Consider the following 13,597-nt stretch of genomic DNA (forward strand, 5'->3'; position numbering starts at 1 on the left):
TCTTTCAAGTTAATTTTAATTTATTTTTATTATTATTTATTAATCGAATTTTTCTTCATCTTGGCAGGTTTTTATAGTTTATGACTAGAAGAAACCCGTTAGGACCACTACTTTTTGATGAAGAAATCTATCGCACAGTTCGCAAAAAGCAAAGAGAAATAACGCGAAGCTTAAGATACACAGAGAACGAGCAAGAGGATGATATTCAAAACCCAACCGAGGAGATGGCTGAAAACGAAGACAATTAGCTACCTCTTGCGATACCCCTTGAACTAGCAAATCAGAATCCTGCTCCTCGTACTATGTATGATTATGCTAAACCTACTTTAACAAGAACTGAGTCAAGTATTGTTAGACCTACTATTGCTGCAAATAATTTTGAAATAAAACCTAACACTATTCAAATGATGCAGGAATTTGTTCAGTTTGATGGTTTACAGGATGAGGATCCAAACACTTACTTGGAAAATTTCCTAGAATTCTATGATACATTTAAAATTAATGGTGTTTCATAACGATGCCATTCGTCTTCGGTTATTCCCTTTTTCATTGAAGAACAAAGCTAAATAGTGGTTGAACTCGTTACCACGAGGGTCAATTACTACTTGGAAACAAATGACTGGAAAATTTCTATTAAAATATTTCCCGCCAGCTAAAACAGCCAAATTATGTAATGATATATCTTCGTTTGTGCAGATAGACTTAGAAACTCTTTACGATGCATGGGAGAGATATAAGGACCTACTGCAAATGTGTCCTCACCATGGACTACCTCTATGGTTGCAAGTTCAAACATTCTACAAAATCACGATCATTGATGCTATGTGATAGGAATTTGTATGTAAGCATGAATATGAATGTGACTGGGCCTAACGGGCCATATAAATGTGATTTGGGCCTAATGGGCCATATACAGGTGATGTGGGCCTAATGGGCCATATGAATATGATTGGGCTTAATGGGCCAGATACAGGTATGTGAATTTGTTTGGGCATTGTAAGGGGTTTTGGGCCTGTATATGATAACTACGTAAGACTTAATTAATATATTGCGACCGTGGACAAGTCAAAGGGTTAAGGTGTGGCAACGGGTATATGCATGTCTAGGACTGGGTCTAAGGAGAGCTTGGTACTTAAGCGGTCTAAATGACCCATCTCCAATTCTCTGGAATCCTACCTGGTGCATAGTATTCGTTCATCTTAGCTCACGGGACTTGTTAACCGGTCAAGGTAAGTGAAAACCATAATTACGAAAAAATTACCGAAATGCCCCTAAGGGCAAAAATGACCAAAATATCCCTCGGTGTTGAATGTAAGTTTTATGGATGTGACATGCATACATATGATGTTCTGCTTAGGTTGCATATGGGGTAGGAACTATGGAACGGAGGAAGTATATGAAGGTCGCATGGTTGCCTGACAATCGTGGATCCACCGACGGCTTTTAAAGCCTAATATGTAAATGAAGGTAGTTCCGCAATCGGGCTACCATTGGTGTGTGGGCTGGGTGGGTTGATATTTATATCCCCACATGGTGTGACGAGGGACGGAGCTGGTGTGTAGCGGATGGATAATTTTGATGGGATTGCATTGCATGTTTGATGATTTTTCTTTGAATGCTTGTTTTTCATCGAGGGTTGTACACACTGAGTTTGTGAAAACTCAACCCCTCTTTTATTTTATTTTCAGGAGATGCTCAGTAGAAGGTTCGATGTTTGGAGGGACTCTGGGTGGCCGGCTAGCAAGATAATTCGAACTTGATTTCTTTTTAAGCATTTAAGTTTTTATTTCTTTTTAAGTGTGTTCAAACCAGATTGTAATAAGGTTTTCATTATGTTATTATTACTTGAATTATTATTATTTTCATTGTAATTACGAGAAGTTGAACATGGATTTCTTAAATTATAGTATGTTTTCTACGTTTTCGCAACTACATTTTTTTTTAAAATCAAATGTTTTAAACAAGGCTTTCGTAATTGAAAGATTTTTTTTTAGGTTAATTAAGGTTTCTTTTATTTTAAGAAGGGTTTTCAATGAAAACACGATTTTCGCTAAAACACTTCAATGTAACACGCCGGATATGGCCATAAAGTCTGGGCCGGGTTTGGGGTGTTACACTTGTAATGTTCTGAGGTTCAGGACGGTATGAGTTTAAAAAAAGATAAAGCTCAAAATGGTTCAAATACTAGAAATAGTTAGACACATGACATAGTTCCCCTTATTCCTCCTTAATGTCCCATCCAAGCTCATTGCCTTTTGTCTCCCTCTCTCACCTACCTTATCTCTCCATGTAAGAAGATACAATATAATACTAGCAACTATGGTCGACTTAACGAGTTTTTGTGACAGCCCTAAATTGACCCTAGTCGGAAAGTGGTTTCGGGACCACGAAACCGAGTCATAAAAAAAAATAATTAACAGTCATATTTGATGCTTATTATATATGAATATGCATGTGTGAAAATTTCATGCTTAAATTTTGTATATAGTATGTGAAATTTATTAAATAGGACTTGTGTGAGAAAATTAAGAAATGTGCTAGGCAAAGGTTAAAGTGGTCTATTAATGCATGTTAGAAAATGCTTGTACTTGCATGTCAAATTAGCCAAATTTTAGATAGTGGCCGGCCATGTTATGGATTAAAACATATTATAAATATTTTATGTTAATATTTTGTGTTAAAAATAAAATAAAGAATATGGATAATAAAATAATAGTGGTTAGTGGTAGGAGAAACCAAAGTTAGCTTATGTTGCTCCTCCATTGCCGTAACTAGAGGAATAAAAAGAAGAAAAATTCGGCCAAGGTGGTTCTCTAGATTAAGGTATGTTCAATGTTACTTTTGGAAGTTTATACATCCTTTGGATGATTAGTCTAAATTCTATCTATCTCATGGTTGGATTTGGGGTTGTTGGAGAGTTAGGATTCGGCTAAGAAGCTTAAAAATTTTAGTTGATGCCTTGATGCTATTAGCATGTTAGTTATGTGGATGTGTTAAGTTGCTGGTTATGTTAGCATAAAAGTTGAAATTTTTAACTTATTTTGTTTAGAGGTGCCGAATTTAGATTTAAGAAGAGAATGGGTAATCGGTTGTGTTTGGTAGAATGGTGGATGAAAGTTGCCGAATGTGGTCTTTGGTTTGGGCATAAGAAATAATATTATGCATAGGTTTCGGTTTTGGTAGTACTTATATAATTATAATTAGTTCATTTTGATAGTTTGGTATGAGGTGATAAGTAAAAGTTTAAAGGTAGCTTAAGTCAATTGATATTCGGCTAATGATTTGAATTGAAGTTTTGTTAGGTTGTGGAATGAGTGGTGAGAGAACTATAGGCTATGTAAGGATGAAATTTGCTTATAAGTGTGTGTGTATGGCTTTATTTATTGATGACATTTAACATTAATTTTTATCATTTGTATAATTGTGCATTCGGTCTTTGGGAGTTAATAGACGAAGCTAAAATGATGAAAAATGTTTCTAATTAGACTTGTAAAGTTGTTGTGGCTATTGCCGGATGTATGTTTGGTTAATAGAGTCTCCAAATTGGTTATATATGTGTATGCTATTAGAAATTCAAAGAATTTTCGGCAAAATGTGGTTAAGGGTTAAGTCATGAGAACTTTGGGGGTATTCATATTTGGACCTTAAGATTATATATATATACTTTGGCTATGTGAGTTAGGTGTTAAATAACTTAATTATGTGATAGGCATATTCGGTCTTTGGTTGGTAATAATATAACCCAACAAAAAAAAATTAAAATTAATTATAATATTAAAAGCATGCATTATGTATATGTATTGAAGTTTATATGATTGTCTATTGTGACTACTAAAAAGTAAAATCGAGTAAGTAATTTAAATAAATTTATTTGTTCTAAATTAAGCTCAAGAGCAAAAGGGGTCTCAATCAGATAGGGGAAAGGAGAAAGCAGCCGAGTAGATTATCCACAACTGTTCAAAACACCGAGGTAAATTTTGAGTAATCACCTTTAGTAAATGATTGATGATACTTGGATAAGTGTAAAGCTGGATCTTTTAGTCTTATTTGAATAAAGTGTATGATTAATAACTTATTTATATGATTCATAGATGATTGATCATTATAGGATAAGTTGAATGATAGAAGGAGTATGTGAGAATTTTCTATGATGTTTGAACCGTAATATTAACAATGGTACTCGTATGAAGCTTATTTTGAATGTGGAAATGACTACTGTTGTGATATGTAGAATGAGATGTGGTAAAATATGAATATATATACATGATATATGGTGATTATATCCGGACTTAAGGTCCGTAGGCTATATGCGGGAATTATATCCGGACTTAAGGTCCGTAGGCTATATGCGGGAATTATATCCGGACTTAAGGTCCGTAGGCTATATGCGGGAATCATATTCGAACTTCGGGTTCACCGGCTATGTGCTGGAATTATATTCGGGCTAATAGTCCCAAAGGCTTTGTGCTAGTGATTGGACTCGGGTTTTAAACCTAGCAGGCTTAACGCCGGTGATTTGAGTAAAATCGTGAATTTGAATATTCGAGAAAACCACTATTGATTTGGTATGATACACTAAGATAGCCAGGCACGTACTACGTACTCATATGTCGATTGATGTTTTTGAAACAAACCATTAATATAAAGAATGATAATTAGATATATATATATATACATATGTATTTATCAGTTTGTATATATATATATGTATGTGTGTGGATGAGTACCGTATCTACGAATAAGAGAATGGTCTATTTGGCTGATGTTCATTGTTATAAGGAAGTATATGTCTAAATTTAATTGTATGAGCTAAATAGTACGGTAAAGTATGTGCTAAAAGCCTTGTGAGTATACATGTATGTATTAGGCCAATCAGCCTTATAACTAGTACGCTTGTGTTCAACCGGTCAAATGATTTACAGTTTAAGTATGAACTTAGCGATACTTAATGTTTGATTTTAAATGAAATGCTTAAAACTTACTAAGCATGTTAATGCTTACTTTGTTGTCTTAATTCTATGTTTTGTAGATTTTGTTCGTCAGCTACGGTTTTCAGGGATCTCAAAGTCGAAGTCATCCACACTATCTAAGCCCCTTTTTGGTACTCTTTTAGTTGAACTTTGATAATGGCATGTATAGGACTGACCTTTGTTGTTAATTAAGTATCTTTTGGTAATGTATATTCGTATAGCCATACGAAAAAGGCTTGTATATTTTGAGTATAGCATTATAATCATTTTGTATATATGGTCTTATGATATGGTTATTGAGTGGTATGGAAATTCTTGGTAATGATTAGCCATTGGAATGGCTAATCATGATCATATTTGGTGCTATGTATGTCAAATTGCTAGCTAATCCATGGAAACCATGAAATAGGTAAAATTTACCACAAAATAAATTCAGACAGCAGTAGTGACGTGAATTTGAAAAATCACTAAAAATAGTAGAAATGGAATTAAATAATGAATAAGTTATGAAATCGAAGCCTGATGAGTCTATTTTCATATGGAAGAAGAAAAAAAGGTATATGAGCTATATTTTATGAGATGTTTAAATTTTTGTGAAACAGGGCCAGATCAATTTCTGGATCCCCTGTTATGACTTTGGAAATTCACCATAAATTTTACAAAGATAATTATAAGTCATGATTTATATTTACAGATTCATTATTGAGTCTAGTTTTATTAGAGACAAACGGCATAGTCATTGAAGCTCCGTACAGGGAGATATCTAATTTGTAATACACAGAGGTCAGAGTAGTGGAACCCTGAAATAGGGGAGACTTTAACTAATAAACTATACTAATTGGCCCAACCAAAAATTCTGAAAAAAAATTAGTAGATATATGTATGAGTCTCGTTTCAGGAAAAATTTACAGAACTGGATTTCAAGTTTTGGAACTCAAGATATGATTTTTAAAGCAACTGTGATGCAGTTAGCCAGCTTGTTGGGAAATTTTAAAATGAATTGTATGAGCTGTTTAAGAAATGAATTAAGTCCGTTAACACCTCGTGTTCGACTCCGGCAACGGTCTCGGGTACGGGGCGTTACAGTTTTGGTGTATTGATGACTGTGTTTTCTCATTTTTGTGACTTTTTAATCTTTTCTTAGTCACAAAGCTTTTGTTTCTGTTCTGTACCTTTTCTTCTTATTTTTACTTTTGAATTTTTTCTAAATTTTTCTTTGTCACGCATTTTTGCCCTTCCTATAATCACTGTATCACATTATTTTTTTTCCCTTTTTTTGCTCTTTTTTTTTTGAAACCATTGTTATGTATCTACCTAAACCTTCAAAATCTATTGCCTGACATCTATTCCGTAATGTATTAAAAGACAAAGGATAAGGAAGAGTTCAAGTTTTATGTATGGTTTTTGGGTTTCAATTTTCCTAGTTCATCAAAAAGGAGTTATCTGGCTCAAATAAGGAGATTAGGGATTCATAGCATTAGCGTATGGTCATTTGAGAACTGGCTATTCAAATAATGCCTAGGTTATCCCTAAGCATCCACCATGCACAATTTCTTACATGTTTTATATTAAACCTAATGAATAATAATCAATTCAAGCATTCATGTCTCTACGACTATCTAAAAGACTTGTATCTTATATGGCATTTACTTAGGTACTTCTAATCTATTATACAATTTAACTAAGTAACTTAATCAATTCCCCTTAAAAAATAATCAAATTATCTCATACTAATAAAAAATTTCATGCTTGACAAAAATTATTACATGCTTTATTATTTTCAACCACTATTCATAGTGTTAATATAATCCAAGCAAAATGCAACAAAGCAATAATATTTTTTTTATAAATAATCGACTAAAGCAAAGTAAATAAAAACACACAAACTAATCATTTGTATTTTCCCCCACACTTTAGAACATACAATGCCCTTAACGAAAAATAACTAAAGTGCAAAGAAGAAAACTTCCCTGAGTAGGTTGGATCCTTGTTGAAACGATAATCTCGGGATTTGTGTGCTCCAAGCAGACAAAAAGAGTACCTAAAACATATATATACTACGATAATAAATATGAAAAATAATATAAAGAAAATAAAAAGAAGTGTCGGTAATGGATGACAGAACGTCTAAAATATTCAGATGAACTTGGGCCTTCAATGTTGCAAAGTACGTTCTGTCTAGGATGTTGCGACATTAGGGTGCAATGTCGTGACATCGAGCCCAACTTCTGGCTTTTTCAAAATTTATTCTTCAGTTTTATCACTCCATGGTATCTACACCTGTTGTGGGAAAACTAAACACAACGAAGATTAATAAAATAAACAAATAAAAAATGAAAATAAAAATGAAATAAAATTTAAAACAGGGAATAGAATTTCTTTAAAAATCAAGATGATCCGTGTCGCTACCATAGAAGAACTTCCAGCTGGTTCTCGATACTTTGATCTAATGTTTGTTCATCTATCGATGTATATAAACCAACCTCTCCAGTAGACTCTATTGGTATTGCCTTATTTTTTACCGTCGCGACATCTACATTACAAGCCACTTAGTACCAAATCTAAACCAACCCCAAATCATTTTTTGGGGTATTATTGCCTCAAGCTTCCTTCTCTTTATGTCGCGTGAAGTTTTGGTCACCCAAGCTTTGTTGACCTTATGAGATGAAAATGAGTCAAAATCATTGATCTCTTCGGCTGATACCTTTTTTGCTACAACCAAAAGGTGTATTCGCTCTTCTACACCTCCATTTAAAATTGGCTTAAGCTCCATGTTAGTGGTTACTTCTACTTTTACATCAGTGGCTACATCTACTATTATGTCTGATTCTATGCCAATGGATCAGAGACCACTTCGACCATATTCGATTCATCCATATGATCTTCAATGCTAGACTCTTGTTGACTATTATTGTCTAATTTAAGGGGTCAATGTTAAAACAAAGGTCCTCTGGATCAAGGTTGGAAACATCATGCACGACCTCTTCCCTTAGAGATAGCACCTTAGATATCTCTTGGAGCATTTCTCTCATCTATTCTATCATGTTGGACATGTTTGATAATCTTTTGGAGTTGGACAGCTTAGTAGTTTCACATGAAGGAATTGTATGCAAATCATAAAGATATTCATTTGAGTTGTTAGGTATATCATTGTCTTTATCGTACGACTCATAAAGAGGTCCTTGTGAGTATTCATTGTTCTCAAACTCAGTATTATTGCTCCATTGGTTTGTCGCGACTTCGTTCGACCATCCTATTATGTAGTTCCATTCGTCATCTCAAGAGGTTATTTCATCATGAAACCACCTGTAATCAAAATTTTCGATAATTAAATCATCTAGTCAACAAGGTAAATACTAATAAAAAATTGAAAAAACACTATTAATTAATATAAAAATTAGTACACTATCTACCTCATTCATCTTTCAACTAATATTATTTGCAAGTAATTGATTTATTAACAATTATCACCGTCACAATCCCCGGCAACGACGTCAACAACTTAACTTGACCATCTCTTGAAGTACTTATGTCCAGAGTATGAATACTACAACTAAGGATATGGATTAAAGGTGGTGTCTGCAAGTATACAGGTCAAGTTTTAATATAGTTTGTTTACAACAAAACACTTGGTAAGTATTTTGAGGATCATACCCAAGGGATTGCAGTTTGGGGAAAACTTCTATTAAGCCAATTACCAAAAGTAATTACTAATCTACTCGAGTCATGAAGTAGTAGTGTTAATCAAGAAGCAATATGATAATACTAAACTAAATAAATTTAACTAAACATAAATCTACTCCTAGGTTCATGTATCAACTTTTCCTATTCTTTATTTTGACTACCCGAGTTCCTTTTAGCCTAGATCCAATTGTTTTACCTAATTAATTATTGATGTAGAGTTTTAATCAATCAACTAGCTGATACTTTAGTAAGATCTTCGATACGTCTGTTAGAATAATGAGTTAGCAATAACTACTTAACATTTAAACTTCACAATCCAGACCAGTTCGGGGTTAAGGTGTTCACGAATAGGCCATACAAATTTTGGGTTAATTCCCACCTAAATGACTTCCTATGGTCGTCAAATCTAGTGTTTAAGTTTTTCCTCTATCAAATTGTCAATCCGCTAAGAAACTCTATCCTTAAATCAATTAATAAGATTAGAATAGTTGAAACCATGCAAGATATGTATAAAGCGTAAATTGATTCTAACCTTTACTCAAACATTCAATTAAAAAATGTTAAAGAAAGAGATATAAAAAATAGAATAAAGGAAAATAAATGTTTATGGATTTATCGATAAAAGTGTGGCTCCAAAATAATCTCCACTCGCGAGAGCCTCACTTCGAAATTTATTACAAGAACATAAAATACCTTAAGTAGAAACTACGATGAAATAAAAACCCTAAGTATATTTTTTGTCTCCTTAAAATTGTGTGTTTAAACTTATTACAATAGCCTTTATATAGGCTAAAATTAGAATATTAAAGTGCCTAAAATATTCTTGAAGTTCTTAGAGTTCGACTAAGATAGGTACTCCTAATTTCCCTTAAAACCGTAATTAAAATGTGCAAGAGTTTTTGGGCTACGCAGGGGCTTGGCTGCAACATAGGCCTACAATGTTGCGACCAACCATAGGGGGTATGTCGTGACATAGGAGGGCTGTGTCATGCCATCAAAGGTAGTTTTACTCCAAAACTTGTTTCTGCCTTCTGTCTTCGATGTTGAGACATCAATGTCTTGGTGTCGCAACATAGGCATCAGTTTTGGCCCGAATAAGCATCTTTAGCTCCCGACTTGACCTAGAAGACTATATAACCTCATTTAGATATATAAAATGTAATCAAAACTACTAGAAAGCTTAAATTACTACTTTAAGTATGAAAAACCTAAATATATACTAATATGCTTTGATTTAGCTATTAAACAAGCTAAAGTTACGTGTAAAAAGGATGTAAATGCTAGTGTAATTCATTGCAGATCATTTTGGTAAAAAAATTAAATTAGACCTTTGCAGAAAATCATACATGTAGAATGGAACATCATAATATTTACAAATTTCTGGGGGTGATACAAATATTTCTATGCCCCTAACAATGACGTGCGACCACGACTCACCCAATTGTCGCTTGGCTTCTATTTTTTTTAAGGATGTATAAAATTCTTGTCCAATGGGAACGTAAGCCAGTTGTATCAAGGTTTGACAAAAACTGTCCCACCTATGATACTGAACTAAGTCCCTTATCTTGCTACCTAATGCCATTAGGGACTCGAATGCCCTTTCGTGAATAGGTATTTTTTCTTTTAATTTAGGTGAGGTAGGTATCAGCTTCCTTCTCTCTAAGTATTTTGAAATTATTCTCCCCTGATGGCTCACTATCTGGGGTTGTACTATTATGCCCATATGCCATTCACTATACTGACAACAGTCTCAACACACTATAAGTTGAAAATTCAAATGTTTGATCAAAATATAAAAATATAATCACAAATTTGGAAAGTCTAACCTCTTTCTTGATGTTGCTCAGGTTTGTTAAACAAGCTCATCGTTCTGGTTGCAATAGATTATTCCTGCAATGGATAGAGACTAGACAGACCACAAAGTATGGGTGGACAAATAAGAACCAATGATACTTTCAAAACACTAGGAATGGTGTTCTCGATGCTGGTTGGTGGCTATAACTAAACTTTCAAAACACACAATTAAAATAAAATGAGAGGGAAATAGGAATTCATTTGTTTGATGAGTTGGATATGGTCAATTTTGCAAATTCCTTTAACATCTAGAGAGATATCGATGTTGACAAGCAAAAAATGAAAGAAAAATACTAAAATACTTAATAACGAAGACTTGGACTCAAAAAGAATCCAAGTTAAAAACAAGAAATAAAAATGTTTACAAAATAAAATAAAGGCTAATTAAAAATCTTACTTAAAAGTAAATCTACTAACTAAAACCCTATGAATGGCTTTCTAAACCACCTCTCATAGCTCAACCTAAGGCTTGCTATTTATAGGCATCATTAGTTTCCCTAATTAGGTCAAATACAAGCCTAAAATCTGATACATATGGATTACACAAATAAAAATACCCCTAATTAATTTTTGGCCCTTGTCACTGCTCTGTCGCGACATAGGCTATGTGTGTTGTGACACACAACTTCAAATTTCAAGTCTGAAGCTCGTTCTACTGTGTTGCAACCCCAAAAGCTTATGTTGCGACCCGGTTGTCATTCTTGATGCTTTTTTGCCCTATTGCTCCCTAACTTAGAACTTTTGTGCTCTAAAAGAATTTTTCACCTTTCTATGATGTTAATATTGGCTCTTAACTTGAAAGAGTGTCAACTTTGGCATTCTCTCCCCTAGGGACCTTATTTACATGAACCTCTAGGAACCCTTTCAATAGATTCATGGATAAAGAGTAGTATTTGGCCAGTGCAGGTTTTTTTACCTCATACTCTCCCTAGATTTAATTTGTTAGTAGGTGGGAATCTATGGACTTGGACATTCCAAATGTTCAACTTCTAAACCAGCTCTAGTCCCACTATTCGAGCTTCATAGTCAACAATGTTATTGAGGTAAAGAATGCAAAAGATATAGTATACTATCATTCTTCTCCTTTGGGTCCTATTAGCGAAACTCTAGCCTCAAAACCCTTTTTTCTTGCAAACCTGTCTACATAGAGAATCCAAGGTTTTTCTTTCAGCAGGTAGGGGTTTGCAAAAAGAATTTTTTGGGTGCGTTTGTTGGACTGTTAATGGTTTTACTGCCATTAGAAGCTTTAGAAGATTGGGAAAATGAACAATCGACTACAAAGTTAACTATGGATTGAACTTTGACTACTTTCTGTGGAAAAAATTCTAATTCAAACTCACTTATTTCAGCACTTCACTTAATTATCCTTCTAGTGTTGTCAACTTTACCCAAATTGCCTTTAACTGGTCGATTAGATAGTACGCTATAAGGTGAGCATGGAAATAGGGATAAAGTTTTCTTGTGACCATGATCAGGATTACGGCAATCTTTTCAACTCAGAAGTAATTCAACTTCCCATCCTGTAGAACCATGCTAATATTGGGTGTTGTTTTCATTCGACTTCCTTAAACAATATTGTTACAAATGTTTCATAAGACGCAGTAAGGTAGATGTATAATAAGTCGCTAGGTGAGGGAGATGCTACGAGCAGAGTACCACTCCGGTACTGCTTGAAAGATTGCTGACATTTTCTGTCCATTGGAAAGGATCTTTCAATGTTTAGAAGACTGTAAGGCAATTGTTAGCCATCTTTGAGATGAATCTATTGAGTGTAACTATTCACCCAATTAATTACTAAATTTCCTTAGGGTTCTAGAGGGAGTCATTTTTAAGATTGCATTGATTTTATTTGGATTGGCCTTGATTCCTCTATAGGATATCATGAAACCCAAGAATTTCTTGGCGCTCGCTCCAAAGGTGCACTTACTCAGATTGAGTTTCATATTGTATCTGTGTAGTACTGTGAATACTTTTTGAAAGTCATTTATATGTTGTTCCATGGAAACGATTTTAACCAAACTGTCATCGACATATATTTCCATGCATCTCCTAATTTGGTTCTGGAAGAACTTGTTCACAATTGTTGGTATGTAGCTTTAGTGTTCTTTAAATCGAAAGGACCATCTTGTAACAAAACAACCTATCTTCAATAATAAAGGTCATTTTTTTCTTGGTCTTCTTCTACCATGAATATCTTGTTATAGCTTCAGTAGGCATCCATGAAACTCATGTATTGGTGGCCTATGGACGTATCCACCAAAGATCTATGGAGGGGAGCGGAAAGTTGTCTTTTAAGCACACCTTGTTAAGGTTGGTGAAGCCTACACTCATTTTCCATCTACTTTTGTACTTAGGTACCATTACTACATTGGACACCCAATTTAGGTATGTAACCTCCCGAATGGAACCTAAAACTAGTAACTTTTTTACTTCTTTTTAGTAGCTGAGACTTTCTCATCGAAGAATTTTCTTTTCTTTTGCTTCATTAGTCGAGCACTAGGATCCACTCCTAAGGAGTGTTGAATAATGGACAGGTGAAATCAAACACGTTTGTTGTTTTCCAAGTGAAGACGTCCTGGCACTCTATCAACAAGGACTTTAAATATTCTTTTTCTTCAAGGGGAAGGGTAGAAGCAATTTAGCTGACCTTCTCAGGTTCCTTTTGATACAGGAAAATGGGATTTTCCATTTTCGCTAGTTGCACCTTATGGAGTTGGGCCTCAGGCTTAGCTTCAAGGCCTTCCAAATAAATTCTTTTCTTTTTGATGATATTCACCCCAACAAAGGATCAGAGTGGTGTATTACAGGACGGAGTGGGTGGCAGGGAGGGTTGATCTTTCCCGGTGAGTTGCAGTGAGACAATGTGGCATTCTTATGGTTATCTTTTTCTTAGCTTTAATCTATCTTTCACCTGTAAGAGTGGGAAACTTGGTTGCCATACAAATGGTGGCCACCACCATCTTCGTCATCTTTTTTATTAGCCTTTTAAAAATGGCATTGTAGGCCATCTAATGGTCAACTACTAGAAATTCCACCAATTCTGTGGTGGTGTGCTCACCGCCACTTAGGACTATCATGAAGATAATGGA

General features: G+C 34.4%; 1 non-coding gene and 1 pseudogene across 1 annotated transcript; both read right to left on the reverse strand.

The window, feature by feature from the left end:
• LOC108475074 (mitochondrial outer membrane protein porin of 34 kDa-like) overlaps window positions 1-13,197 on the reverse strand; it is an 89,094-nt pseudogene extending 75,897 nt beyond the window's left edge.
• Window positions 666-770, reverse strand: LOC128290807 (small nucleolar RNA R71). The gene has a single exon (XR_008280593.1). It is a non-coding gene; the product is annotated as a small nucleolar RNA R71 (small nucleolar RNA).
• Window positions 13,198-13,597: the final 400 nt, after the last annotated feature.

The sequence above is a fragment of the Gossypium arboreum genome, chromosome 3, assembly GCF_025698485.1.
Source record: "Gossypium arboreum isolate Shixiya-1 chromosome 3, ASM2569848v2, whole genome shotgun sequence".
Classification (NCBI taxonomy): Eukaryota; Viridiplantae; Streptophyta; class Magnoliopsida; order Malvales; family Malvaceae; genus Gossypium; species Gossypium arboreum.